The following is a 13,874-nucleotide window of genomic DNA, read 5'->3' as shown; positions in this document are numbered from 1 at the left end:
TCCAATATAAACATAACAAGATGATGTGAAGAGTTTCTGTTTTTAGAGGAATGAAACTGTGTAGTAAATGAAATTAGTACATGACCTCCTGATCCTGAACGCCGGGAGTCAGACTATTACGGGAAGTCTTTGGGCCGACCATTTAACATCATAGGGAATGTTGAAACAAATAATAATGTCCTCAGATTTTACAAAATGATATGCTGGATGTATTACAAAGCAAAATATTAGGAGTTTCAAAAATAGTTTGTTTCCTCCTTTCAAATAGAGTGAGTGAGTGAGTTGGGTTATTATTATTCCAGTTTTATCCCGGGGTGTCAGCTTAATGTGAGAGGAAAGCCCGAAGTGATGCAGGTTTCAGATGTTTACCACTTCTGTGAAACCCACAAGCACGGGGATGGTGTTGACAAACCTAGAAGCATAATCCGGGCGAAACGGGATTCGAACCCACAATCATAGGTTTATGGCGTGCCCAAGGGACACAACTCTGCACAGCCAATCGCGGCGCGTTGGCCACCCGTGACCCCCCTCCTTTCAAAAAAAGAAATTATATGGTTTGTGCATCGAGTGAAAATATGCATTCTGTCGCAAACAAATAGTCCAGGAAAAATATGTTGTGGTTGGGCCCTTCATTACTTTATGAATATCATTGATACTACAGGTTGCAAACGTGAAATATTCATTCATGAATGTGTTGTAGCTATCCTTTTGTCATTCTATAATTCAGTACCTAAAATGCTGCTGGATGTATCGATCTTTACAAGTGATTACATTTGACCAATAGAAATATGCTATCAGGGCTCAATGTTAAGCTGGATCGCCAAATCTCTGTTTTACCAACGTTTTGTTCCGAGTCGTCGTCCTGAGTATTACTTGTTTGCAGTCAGTAGTGTTACAATTCCAATGGACTATTCATTTGATGATGTGTTCTTTATCCCCCTAATCCGCCCATCACGTTTCCGGGACATAATTCCTAAAACACTCAATAATTACTCTTATAAATCTCCAGTTAAATCCGATGGTATTGTAACATATGAATGTTCCTTCCTCGAATTTAATGAAATTAAAATATTTTATATTCATTGTGTCTAACTTGCAGCCTTTGTATCTCTAGCCCAGTGAGTGAACCACAGCTACAAAGGCGCTGATAAATCACAATGCTTTTAGGAATCTCTTTTTCAAGTACATGATCGCCAACAAGAGAACACTAAAGTTCATGGAAAGAGTTTATGAAAATTGTCCATGTCCTTTGAAGACAGAGATGTACATGTAACTATATCTATGATCACCACGTTTAGTGACAAATATTTTGACACAATTGAGTTTGTACGGTATTTTATGGAACCAAGTACAAAAGAGGAAAAGTTGTTAGCATCGATGCGTGGTTTTGGCATGTTCGCTTTATCTGTGGTATTATTTAATATCTTACTTTACTGCTGAAATGTAACTTTATGTTAGTATCAATATTAACAATTAGTACCTTCATCAAGTAGAACGGAAATGTTGAAGGTAGTGCCATTGTGTCGATGCCAGCGTCGTCCCTGCAGCACAGTGTCAACTGAATCCCCGGACCTGTGATGTCCCCGTCTGGAACCACGCCATCTGTTTCCATCAACACTCTGTAGTCGGGTAAGGGGAATAACCCTTCCTGGAATCCTGTGAAAATAGTTGCTTAAATTTTGGGGACAATTAATGATGAAGGGTACAACGTCATTGGGCAGAGTAAAAGGTTTAATATATCTATATATGGTTTATGGTAAATACCAGACAATCTGTGACAAACATAATGAAAATTCATTGTTCCTGTGTGTACATTGAAAATGGAAACTTCTCGGGAAATAACTGTAGAACAACTCTGAGGTTGGTCACGCGGATAATACGACCCATCGTACGGTAAACAGTGGACAGCATATTGTGTGTACAAATTAGGGCTTTGGAGTAGCAGTCAAACTTGATTGACACTGTGACACAATTATAAGCTTGCCCCATTCAGACGTTTGTCAAAGACTTTTTTAAATAGATATTGTTCACTTTTAACACCAGGGTTGGCAATGGTTTTTTGGTTGGTTGGTTTGTACGCCGTACTCAGCAATATTCCAGCTATATGACGGCGGTCTGTAAAAAATCGAGTCTGGACCAGACAATCCAGTGACTGATATCATGACCATCGATACACGCAATTGGAATCGATGACATGCTTCAACCAAGTCAGCGAGCCTGACCACCCGATCCCGTAAGTCGCCTCTTACGACAAGCATAGTCGCCTTTTACGGCAAACATGGGTTGCTGAAGACCTATTCTACCGCGGATGTTCACGGTTGGGTTGGCAATGTATATGATGTTGTCATGTTTGAAAAATACCTTGGATTAAAGGGTTGTTCCCTGGTTCTTCCACACGCCGTGCTTTATTTATTATGGGTTTGAGAAAGTTACATGGGGTATGGGCCATGAAGATGAGTAGTCATTAGAAAGATGTAATCAAACTTTTATAAGAAACTTTATCTTTGTCTCACATGAAAATATTTATTTTTCAAAACATTCCTAAATGTAAATTATTACACTAAAAACCTTTCTGTTATTCGGCAACAATCAATACAGGGAGCCACGTCCTGTCCTAGACTGGTTTACATGTCTAAGAGCGCTTGCCGCTTGGAGGCGAAGGGCACTGTGCCTGTCAAGTTCTATCTGACCTATTTCCCTATACAGCATTTCGTTGTGGTGAATCGTTGACCCACTTCCGAGAAGCGGGTCTGTCTGTCGAGAGGGTCGGGAACAGGCATGTAGCATATCGCTATGCGGAAACGTTGACCCAGTTCCCGTGTAGCGAGATATTAGCACTTTTGGATAGTTGTGAATAACTGACGTGTCAGGCTACACAAGTACACATATTTTCATTAGGAAGGTAACTCTGATAGAGAAGTATCGTTCATGGTTAAAAATAACATATGCAATCACAACATTGTGGGTTTCAATTTTAACGATATCGACATGTTAAAAAAAACCATACTGTAGCTTTTACTTTGAAAAGCTTAATTATGAAAACAATATTTATAACTTTAGCACTGTAGATATATCAACGCCAACAGTACCATGTATGCCGCTATGATTGTGTAAAAATAATACTTCATGTTCAAATGGACAAATCGTCTTAACCATTCAAATACTTGTTATGGACCTAGCTCCGTGCTTTTTCTCGAAAACACCTTAAGTTACATGAATGAAACTTGAGGTCGGAAAATGGTTCCGTAAATCAACTTCTTTACCGAGTTACCGTCCTTGATCCATGTTATTTTATTTTGATGCATAGTGTCTGAAATGGGGGACAGGTTTTCTCAGAAACTACTGAAGCTAGCTTAACTAAGGGATACTTATCACGACTGAGGTTTTTTCCAGAGAAGGGGCCTTTTGCGCGTACTAGTTTCACATGAAGAAAACATTTTTCTGAATATATAAAACGGCCCCAGTGCCTATCTTCTTTGTAGGCTTGATAGTAATCTTTACTATAGTTAATATTCACTAATATATTATCAAACGAAATTCTAATGTGCCCCATGGAGGGGGATAATAATGACATATTTTATAAAGGTGACATTATAACCATGGAGGGCTGTCGTCTTCATGAAACCTAATATATACCTACCAGCCGGACACTGCCCTCCACTTGGTTTAAAGAAACAATACTGTCCTTCAGGCCATGAGCCGTTAACAGCTGAATCAGTCCTTGAACAGAAATTGAACTGGAAGTGTTGTTTGTGATAAGGCCCCTACATCCGGAAACGTTCTGGAAACCATTGTCGATAATTGGTTTTCATTGACAGCGTTAGGTTGATATAACCAAGATTCCAGCCATGGCTCTCCGGTTCCGGGCATCCAAACACCGTTGACAGTAGGCTGTAGGAACCAGCTGGCCATTGGCTTAGTTTGATTTCTAAAATATTAAAAAATGTGTTGAAGGCAAACATAAACAATGTGCGGTATGCACATGTAATACGTTGAAGCAGAATAATTTACATTCCCTTACAATGACATATATATATATATACAGTCGTAATAAACCATGGTAAGAAGTAAGAGGTTCACCTCCAAGCTGCAAGCTCACGTTTGATAACTTTAAAAGTTTGACAGGAAGTCCTCATTTTAATGAAAGGCCAACTTAAGCTTACCAACACCGCACAATATCCCCGCATAGCCTTGACGACAGTTGCAGCCACAGACATCACGGTCGGGGCTCCCGCCATTGGCACAGCTAAGTCCAGGACACCCTATCATAATAAATGCTTTATTTCAATAAACAGAGCAACAGTAGTTTCAAAATTTGAGGAAAAATAACATTTGAGTCTGATGGTAAATTCCTCATACGTCCACACATGTAACTGATAAATAATCCACGAAAGAGCCTATTTACACAGTTCATGGTGTCGCCTTCCTCCTTGTTATCCATTGGTGCAATGTCAAGTAGAAGCAATAACGTTCATTTCATTCTACAAGTTTACAATGATATGCCAGATCAGTTGTATTATTGTAATTCATCACCAATAGACAGTAAGTGAGTGAGTATTGTGTTACGCCGCTTTTAGCAATATTCCAGCAATATCAGGACGAGGGACACCAAAAATGGGCTTCACACATTGTACCCATGTGTGGAATCGCATCCGGGTCTTGGCGTGACGAGCGAACACATTATCCACTAGACTACCCCACACCCTAATTAATAGAAGCAGAATATATTTTTATACCAAATCAAAAGTGAATGCAAAGTACGAGATAAAGGTGTAACACTTACTTGAAATATCTTCGTTCGGGATAAACAAGGCCCCCGCACAGTATATAGTAACACAGAAAAACAGCCTCATACTTTGGGTCGTGTACCAGGACAAACGGCATTTCTCTACAAAATACGCAGATGAACTAAAAGCTCGACCAATGACTTTGCATCTTTCAATGTTTTCGCTAGGCTTTAGTACAATGTGTCATCATGGTCATTACTCGGACAGTTCAATGAACGCAAATGTCATTTAGAAATACGCAACATTGTATGGGACATTTCGTCGATTTTCCCTTATACTCTTTTTCGGTTGGCATTGAATATTTTGTAACTGTTTGCCATGGGTCGACACTGCAACAATATACCTTTCAAAAGTACCCTTTCATAGCAAATAATTCAATTTGCCCGATGTACTGAAAGAAATCTCATCTGTGGCATGACGCTCAAGGTTTATGCCATTCGAAATCAGGCTTGACACATTTACATGTTTGTCTTTAATCAAATACATTTCATGAAGGTTCATCCTAAATTGTGTTAGATACAAATCATTTAAACACTTTCCTGAATGAGGAATGGAATAGAAATAGTCATTACATTAGGTATCATACTGCGTTTTGATAGCAAAACCTTTTAACACAAACACTATGAGTTTTTCATTTAGACAAGAATACATTGCTCACTGGTTTTCATTAATTATCAAATTCTAATAAAAGTGACTATATCTATTTGATTGACGTGTGTTGTTGATAGATAGTTTCCGGGATAATAAAGTCTGATATTACAATAAAAACTCATCTCACACTGATTATAGCATCACATTGTACTTCGTTGACTGTGTCATCTCCAGTGATCACTCTAATGACTTCAATACAATCGATTTTGACATTAGCAATGAACATGTTTCCTCTTCCTCTTACTAAGTATCTGCGCCAAACGTATATGTCATTTCAAAAGAGTATTAATGTGAATGATTATTATGTAGTATATACACATATAGGATATAGTATATACGCTCCAAAAACAAGTCTTGAAATATAAATGTTATGAGCGGTCGTCAGAGGAAAGATCAGCTTTGAAATATGACTGCCAGATAGAACGGTTTCGGAACCAAGACCCTAAACAATACATGTGGGCGTTATAATTTCTCTGTGCATGTGGGCTGGGGGTTGAGGGTTGTGGGTTTGGGGTTTGAGGTTTGGGGTTTGGGGTTGCTTTGGGGGTCATTCTTAATTTTGACACTGTAATGAAAGGTCGTCAAACCGCTCTGAGCCATTAGTATTGTTGCTTTCCATTATCTACAGTAACACGTAATCTCCTTACTCTCCTTACTATGCGGTGGGGTTAAATCGTACGCCAGTCATCGGTGAAGACCCGGGTTCGATTCCGCACGTGGGCACAATGTATGCAACTTCCACAAACAAATTCCTATGTAATACACAGTCCTCGCCCATTGTTACAGTTCGTAAGTAATTTAAATTGAACCCCTTAAAATGATGAGTACACGTTTACCAAAACACATTGTAATTAAAGTCCAAAGTAATAACATCAAAGTGTCCGTGTTACTCATAGAAACAATATTCAGTTCGGACATGAAATCGTTAGGGAATATCCATATTGTTAGTAGTTGTTATACATCTATATACTACTGGAATTACTACATCGATCCAGGGGCGGCGCAAGTTTTTCCTTCGGATGGTAGAAAAGTGGGACGATGGAAGACAAAATTCCGGGGTGAAGTTTAACAAGATAGCAGCCATGTTTATTGTTGCAGATTGCTGGATATCATGCTCAAAGTACACTGAGAATTATTAAGGAAAATGGAGCAGTGTGCACTCGATTTATATACTGAGCTCCCGGGGAGTGCTAGATAGTAATCTAATCCAGGCAATCTAGGCCATTTTTGCACTCAACTTGGAACAAATTGCAACAGAATATATTTCACCACAAGGCATTGCTACAAGGTCCCGAAAACATGATGCTAAAAGTCCCAGGCAATCCCAGTTTGGGAAATATGTCTAATTTGCATTATGAAATATGGCCACCAATTATCAATATATCTTCCACATGTAAGATGAGGTTCAAGGTTTTGATGAAAAAGCATGTATTGTATTGCGAAATAGCCGTATTAAGGTTTCTAAAAAGATATTCACAACTACTGAACGTTTTCGACTATTGACAAATCTACAAAAATTCAAGATGGCCGACAAGTTGCCTAAACGTGTGTTTATACTGTTGAATCTTTTAACTCTAAAACTGTGTGCTAGGACTTATATGCATATAACTTGGCACACTAACTCACTGAAGTATAGTTAACACTTTTAGATAGAAACTCCGTCACCAGAGCCCCCTGGTGGCCCAAAATTCCAAGATGGCCGCCAAGAGTTTGATGGCTTGACATAGAATATCAATACGCTGTTGGTCTCTGATGACACATCTGAGTGTTTTGAACTTCTACATTGGCGTAAACAGACCCAAGCATGCATGTAGAATACTCAATCATTTGCATAAATCCAATATAACAACCAAATATCAATATTTATTTCTTAAATGACATGTTTTGGTGAGTTTAAATATCAATGTTGATTGTTATTGTCTGAATCTACTTATTAACATGACAATGAACGCTATAGCAAGTTTAGTTTTCATTCATATAAATACTTGTTGCAAAAAAGTATGACCTATATCAGGTCCTCTCAGAACTAGCCCAAACCAGTTGTTTCACAAGAAGTCAAAGAGTTATCTCCCCTGTAGTTCATTTGCGGAAATTCAGTATAACCACCAAAAACCAATATTTGAATATAAATGTGAAACTTTTTATCCACTGCTCCTTCCGTTACATGATTGTGTGATTCATGAACAATATTACGTGATGAAAAGTGGAAAAAATGTCACGGTGAATGCTGTAGCTTGACGTCGCAGGGTCATTATATCCCCCGAGAAGTCTGGTAACTGTTTATTGGTACAGCTTGTACCACGGTATTCCCCGCACACAGAACTTCAAGTTAGACCTTATTTCCGGCAACTGCATCTTCGTGTTACAGTTTTTTTTGGCAAATACAGCAGATGATGTACAGCAGTGCTGAAGGTGCTGCAGTCTGATCTGTCGGTATTGGTAGGGAACGTCCATCTATCACGTGCGATCCCCACTCTAATGGATTCACATTGAACCCATTCCACTCCATTATCTGGTAGTGGACATAAGGGCTGTGGTATCTTGCGGTTGAAGAGGTTGGTTGACGAGTTTATGGCTCTGCGTGTGATCAATTATTCGTCACCTTCTGCCCCAAATCACTTGTATCATAAGCTATGCAGTCCTTCCACCTTACATCCGCGATTTAAAGACACGTGTTCACCTGCTTCGGTGATGACTTTTAATCCACAGTTTCTTCTGTTTGGCTGAAATGGTTAGCCTGATGGCAGAACAAGGCCCATTCATGATCTTCTTCAGTGCTGAACACGTTCCCAAGCCAAACAGGCGAGAAGTGGTGCCACAGCCAAGAATTACATGTAAAAAGAACACATGCTCACATACATCACTGCCCATAAGCAACATTGTTTGCTTCATGCACCAAATCCTGTTCATTCTTGAAGCTTGCTTGGGTTCTGGTGCCAGGAACAAGTCGTGTGCTTCCTTTTCAACATGATGATGAGTGAGTGAGTCTGGTTTTACGCCGCCTTTAGCAATATTCAAGCAACATCACGGCGGGGGACACCAGAAATGTACCCATGTCGGGAATCGAACCCAGGTCTTCGGCGTGACGAGAGAACGCTTTAACCACTTGGCTACCCGACTGCCCCACATGATGAGGAAGGAGGCTAAGCAAATCTGTGCCATCTCCCACCAGGACAGTGTCGGTTTTTCTTTGCAGATGTGACATCGTCTTGTTTTGCCAGCTCTCTCCAGTTTGTCACCCAGATAGGCAATAAAGTGCTGTTTGTTTTTTGCTTTGTTCAAGAATAGACCGATCCAGTCCCGACCGATAAGCCCCGCCCACAAGCTGCCGTCCTCGTTTTAAGCGCTATATTGCGTCACAGTCGGCGAAACTTAATTGCGCGGGCGATGAATTTGGCTCAGAATAGAATAAAAGAATAGTTGATAAAATCAAAGCAGTACATTATTTCCCCTCACTGCTTCATTGGTTTTTATTATATAATAAATCAATCATAACAAAAAATCTATATTTCATTTGGGCATCTGGAACGTGGGTTGGGCATGTCACCAGGGATAAATCTAGATCTGCTCAGAGGCTGATATTCAGCCCCAAATCTGTAGCAGATGTCAGTAAACTATCCCTCTTCATAAGTTTTAACATATCTATGCCATCCTAAAATAATGCAGAATGTCAGGAAATTATACGTTATCAGTATTTTCCCCAATCTGTTTGCCAAGGGCACTTAGTTTAGAATTCTAAATTTTGATAAAAATCCCTGGTCACACTTCCAGAAAATTGGACTTAATAAACTGTCAGTATTTAGGTACATATGTGAGAACAGTGGAAAACATTGAGAGGATCCAAGATAAAATGAGCCTGTAACTGCCATGGTTATAGCAAATCAATCGGATCCATGTTCCAGAAAAGGGAAGCCTTATCTGAAGATAGACTATCATTTAACTTTCATTGATAAAATATACAAATACAAATTCAAATTCATATATGATCTTTTATTCTAAAGACTTGTTATGAATCAAAGAATTATTACTGTTAACAACTAAACATGTAAATTAAGTACAACAAATATCTCATAAGGAAGAGAATTTATGGATGCCATCCAAAGACTTAAATATGTCATAAGTTCAAAGCATAAATCAACAAAATCACCTGTTGACATCATGACTGTTACTTAGAAAGAAGAAATAATTCTTTTATTGCCCAAGAAAACACATGCCTAAAAGGACATAACACTAAAAAATATATGTTTAATTTTACAAATCACATGTGCAGTGACAAGTTTGTTTGTTTGTTGAACGCCGCACTCAGCAATATTCCAGCTACATGTACATGACGGTGGTAATAAATATATCGAGTCTGGACGGGACAGTCCAGTGATTGACATCATGAGCATTGATCGAAAAAATTCAGCGAGCCTGACCATCCGATCCCGATAGTCGCCTCTTACGACAAGCATAGTCGCCTCTTAAAGCATGCATGGGTATTACTTATGCATGAAACAACATACATTTAGTTGCAAATATCAGGTAGCTGGACGCCTGGAGTTCATTAGATATTTAAACATATATCCTAAGTATGCTTCACAAATACTGATGTGAACATAACTTTTCCTTAAATAATAAAAATACACACAAACAGGGATTCAGACCAGTTCCTTTTCTAGGATACTGACTGATTGTCATCCATAATGTCCTAAGGTTGTTCAAAAATTTGGTAAAGTCATATCAAAAGATAAAAAACAAGTATTTGTCACAGAGTGACGAAATATCCCCCGCCTGTACACCATAGTACCAAATATGAAGACAATCCAGCGATTAGTTCTTGAGATATTGTGGCAACACCGTTTTCCAACTCCAAAAACAGATTTGCCTGCTGTGACCTTGAAAATGGGGTCAAGGTCACCAAAACTGACTGGTGTCTGCGGAGTCTGTATATACACCATAGTTCCAAATATGAAGACAATCCAGAGATTAGTTCTTGAGATATTGCGGCAACACCGTTTTCCAACTCCAAAAGCAGATATGCCTGCTGTGACCTTGAAAATGGGGTCAAGGTCACCAATATTGCGGCAACACCGTTTTCCAACTCCAAAAGCAGATATGCCTGCTGTGACCTTGAAAATGGGGTCAAGGTCACCAAAACCAACTGGTGTCTGCGGAGTCTGTTACCTTGAAAATTAAGTTAATGTTACCTTGAAAATTAATTTAAGGTCACGAAAACCGACTGGTGTCTGCAGAGTCTGTATATACACCATAGTACCAAATATGAAGACAATCCAGAGATTAGTTCTTGAGATATCGCGGCAACACTGTTTTCCAACTCCAAAAGCAGATTTGCCTGCTGTGACCTTGAAAATGGGGTCAAGGTCACCAAAACTGACTGGTGTCTGCGGAGTCTGTATATACACCATAGTTACAAATATGAAGACAATCCAGAGATTAGTTCTTGAGATATTGCGGCAACACCGTTTTCCAACTCCAAAAGCAGATATGCCTGCTGTGACCTTGAAAATTGGGTCAAGGTCACCAAAACCGACTGGTGTCTGCGGAGTCTGTATATACACCATAGTTCCAAATATGAAGACATTCCAGAGATTAGTTCTTGAGATATTGCGGCAACACCGTTTTCCAACTCCAAAAGCAGATATGCCTGCTGTGACCTTGAAAATGGGGTCAAGGTCACCAAAACCAACTGGTGTCTGCAGAGTCTGTATATACACCATAGTTCCAAATATGAAGACAATCCAGCGATTAGTTCTTGAGATATTGCGGCAACACCGTTTTCCAACTCCAAAAGCAGATATGCCTGCTGTGACCTTGAAAATGGGGTCAAGGTCACCAAAACCGACTGGTGTCTGCGGAGTCTGTATATACACCATAGTTCCAAATATGAAGACATTCCAGAGATTAGTTCTTGAGATATTGCGGCAACACCGTTTTCCAACTCCAAAAGCAGATATGCCTGCTGTGACCTTGAAAATGGGGTCAAGGTCACCAAAACCGACTGGTGTCTGCGGAGTCTGTATATACACCATAGTTCCAAATATGAAGACAATCCAGTGTTTAGTTCTTGAGATATCGCGGCAACAAACAGGTGGGACGTACGGACGGACGGACGGACGGACGGACGGACGGACGGACGGACGTACGGACGGACGTACGGACGGTCGTGAATACTATATCCCCCGCTTCGCGCTTTCGCGCGGCGGGGGATAAAAAAACACTTGAAAATGTCCTGAAGCAAGCAATATCACTGTGAAGTAAATATGAAGCTCATTCTCAACATAATCATAACCAAAACTTGAACAATATGTAAATAACCAGCATCCTTAATAAACACTAGCTCTTGTCAATTATCAAATATTGACAATCTCCTCAAATCATTGTAAAATGTCAGTTTGGGTTAAATACATTTCAATATTCATGACAGTTATATATGAAATGTATTAAGAATTTATTCCGTATCAGGCACTCTGGACTCTGGACAAGAGATATCTTGAAATAAGTTTCATGCGTCATGATACTGGTAATCACTTTCAACACTATCTTTTTGAAAAATATATTATTTAAAAAGAAATAAGTGCAATTAAATCATATTAATCTGACTTTTACACGGCATCAATTAAATAACTGATTGGAATAATTATTAATTACTTGATTAGATTGTAATTTATATCATTACTTGACCATGTTACTCTGAGTTCATAAAAAATCTTGCTATTATTTCCAGTAAATTAATTAAAATGGCTTGACACTTTTAATCATTTTAAACAGTTATATTGTTTCACTAAAATGTATATCAGTAAGCTTCCACTACCAGTGAATAACTTATGTTGCAAACAGTTGTAAACCAATAAATTTTTTTATATTTACTAAGATGTGTTTTTTTATATTTCAATCTGTCAAAATATTTCAGTAATTCACTTCGTTCTCATGAATTTTTCCTTTTCTTTCTACTCTTTAAGGGATGATTCCATTTCACAAGAATAGGATCAGGTAATTCATTACTGCATGGGTCCTGTCTCTTCATAGAGATGCTGAAATAGTCAAACGCATGATTTAATGGGAACTTTTATGAATTAAATTGAACGATTTTGTGGAACGAAACCATTGATTATAATTATATTTCTATGTTTAAAGAATTATTACTGCTAGAGTAATTTGCAATATTATGCTCGAGTAATTGGCAATGTTAATAGATAGGCTTATTGTGAGTTTTGTTATTTTGAAACTAAATCATATCTAAAAATCTGTAACCAAATAAATAATATCTAATAGAGAGGAATACAATTTCCACCAGATTGTACTTCAATGTAAATAATAGTAGATTTCGTTCTGCGCTAACCGAAATCAGATCACTGTCATATTTGTTTACAGTGTGTCACGGCCGTCTCGCGACAAATAGCAGAAACCGTAGCCACGCCGCTTCTCGGGTATCGTTTGAACCCGGAAGTAAGTCTGACAAATCCGCAAAGCACGCTCGGCCTTCTGATTGGCTCAACAGGCCACTGTTCTTCTCATGAGTGTGGCATCTTTCGTTGATGAATCATCATTTCGGCCATTAAGGAAAATGTTAGCAGCAGCATATTTCTGCACAACCTATAGATGGTATATAGTTCAATACGTGAGGTAGAACCTCTTGGTCAGGGTAGCCGGCGAAGTACAACACTGCCACCAAGAATGTACTGGACATTTCCAGGTTCTTGTTGTTTCACTTGGAGGATTTTCCAGATAGCAAGGGTTGCCTTCCTGACCTTAAGGTAATTTAACAATGCTGGTGGGTGACTACAGAGTTCATACTTGAACAGTGCTGGTAGATAGATCTTGTACTATACTGGTTTGACAGTTTATTTCACGGGGAAATGGTCATTCGATCGAAGAAGGAAGCATTCTTGAAGAACGCAAAAAACAAACAGCTCTTTATTTCCCGTCTGGGTGACAAACTGGATAGATCTGGGTGCAGTTCTGCACATACAAAACAGGCGAACATTACCTTGTTTCTTTATGGTGGAAGTAAGGAGGAAGGACTGGACAACTTAAGGCACAAGTGATTTTGTGAGTAGGTGACGAAGAACATTCCACATGTAAGCCACCAACTCTGCCGCCAACCTCTGTAGCTACAATATACCACAGCCCCATGTCAACTATCAGATAATGGAGTAGAAAGTGTTCAATATGAATCCATTAGAGTGGGGATGGCACAGGATTGATGGACGTTGTTTACCAATACAGACAACACCTTCAGCACTCCTGCACATCATCTGCTGTAATTGCAAATGAGACTGTAAAACAAGAAGAAGAACTTATCGGAAATATGGCCTCATTTAAGTGTGGTGTGCGGGGAATACCATGATACAAAGCTGATGATGACAACTTTCGAGGTACATGTATATAATGACCCTGCAATGTCAAGCTACAGCATTCACAGTGACATTGTTT

Source organism: Haliotis cracherodii, unplaced genomic scaffold (genome assembly GCF_022045235.1).
Source record: "Haliotis cracherodii isolate W230 unplaced genomic scaffold, xgHalCrac1.p SCAF_5, whole genome shotgun sequence".
Classification (NCBI taxonomy): Eukaryota; Metazoa; Mollusca; class Gastropoda; order Lepetellida; family Haliotidae; genus Haliotis; species Haliotis cracherodii.
This window is presented reverse-complemented; position numbering follows the sequence as displayed.